The sequence below is a fragment of the Alligator sinensis genome, unplaced genomic scaffold, assembly GCF_000455745.1.
Source record: "Alligator sinensis unplaced genomic scaffold, ASM45574v1 scaffold1525_1, whole genome shotgun sequence".
NCBI lineage: Eukaryota > Metazoa > Chordata > Crocodylia > Alligatoridae > Alligator > Alligator sinensis.
Window position 1 is genome coordinate 35,546 of NW_005843789.1, and position 1,770 is coordinate 37,315.

Below are 1,770 nucleotides of genomic sequence, written 5' to 3' on the forward strand. Positions count from 1 at the left end.
TGCCCCTTAGCATCTCTCCAGCATCTTATAGGGCAGAGGGGCACTGGGAGTGCTCCCGTGGGAACAAGCAATCCTTTTGAAAAAACAAGGAAAGTGTTGCCCATTATATAGAAGGGGCACGTTTCCCGAGAACATGTCTGGTCCCCAAAAACCCTGATCATGGGATGTTTGTCTGATCCAGAAAGCGATCTTAAATATTAAAGAATACCATCATTTAAATACTGGAAGAGATTAAAAGACTTAGCAATAATTATCGCTGGAGAAAAACTGTTCGGCTGGTAAGGAACTTGGGGACTAGGCAATTTGGCATGAGAAAGTTATTTACGCAGCGGACAAAAAAAGGAAGAGGGTGTTGTGTGCATGCTCTTACTCTGGGGAGTTCGGGGGCGGTCGTGCAATTTTTACTTGAAGAGCAGGAAAACCAGAAAGAAACATCTCCCACAGTCAGCAAAGGACGCAAGGCCGGCATCAGAAAAGGTTGCAGCTGTAATGCCTAATGGAGCCATTTGTCAGGTCATATAACAGGGATGAAACTTGCAATAATTACTATTAAGGTTTACTTGATATTATACCAGCAAGGGGCCATGTCAAACATTGGGGGTCTTTGACAAAAACAATCCTGTTGGTAACAGTTTCCACGGTTTGAATTTCAGGGGGTGGAACAACACCCGTCGGCACACATGACAGCACAAGCTATTTGAGGTCAGCACCCTGAAATGGCAGCACAGGGCAGGTCCGTAGTTTCCAGGCTGCCTTTCACCCTGGGCATGGAGCATTTGTGAGAGGGGAGTCAGGTGGAGGGGACAGCCACAACTCACCTGGCAGCACGTCCTCCGACCTCGAGATTGCCCCACGGTCCTCATCATCACAGACCCAGAGCTCCACCTGTCCTCGCTGGATGCGGCAGATCAAGTCGGGGGCAGGGCCTCGATATCCTGTTTGGGCAGGGGTTAATGAGTGTTTGTGACTGGGTACTGGATACAGAAAAAACAGCTGAGATTTGGGAAGTGGATCCAATGAACTCAAATATTTTACTTGGGACTTGATGAGCAAGGGAGGGTGGTCATTTAGGATGAAAGAAGGCATAGCAGGGAGAAGCCTTCAGTGGATGACAGTCCTTGTCACCCAGGTACTTTGAGTCTGGTCATGGGAAACAAAGCACCAACCACTTGGAGGTATAATAAGGGTATCAAACAACGAATCTCCAGGGATGGGGGTAGAGGTGCGCTGATCTGTGATGTACTAGGAAGCAGAATGATAACACACTTACTATTTTCCTGGTACCAAATTAGGAGACATGGGACACATATTGGGATGGATAACATGCATCTTATCAGCGTATTTCCAGGCAAAGGAGTGGAAATCAGTGTCTCCTCAGTGAAGGTTTAAAGAGAGGACTCCTGGCAGTGAACAGAATCCATGGCAGATGGCTGGCAATGACCCTTTTTCTGGGAGAGAAGATAATTTCCCATCACCAAGGCTCAGAAAGGATGATTTTATAATAACTGTAGTTGCAACTAAAGCAACCGTCCCATCCAATGGGAGAATGATCCCAGGGCAGAGATGAGAGCGCAGGTTGTCAGGTACTGCATTCAAAACCAATAACCTGCTGGATTCTGGTTTTCTCAGTTTCAAAATTGCAAAATCTCTCATAGAAGGAAAAATCGCTCCCAACCCATAGCCTCCCTACCCCTGCTTGTGCCCCACAATCCCTCCCACTGCCCCGTGGCATCTGGTCCAGGAAGAGAGAAAGGCTTGTGGCAGGGAACT

The 1,770-nt window shown here is 47.6% G+C and overlaps 1 pseudogene; it reads right to left on the bottom strand.

Moving 5' to 3' along the window:
• LOC102379335 overlaps nt 1–1,770 on the bottom strand; it is a 20,809-nt pseudogene that overhangs the window by 15,947 nt on the left and 3,092 nt on the right.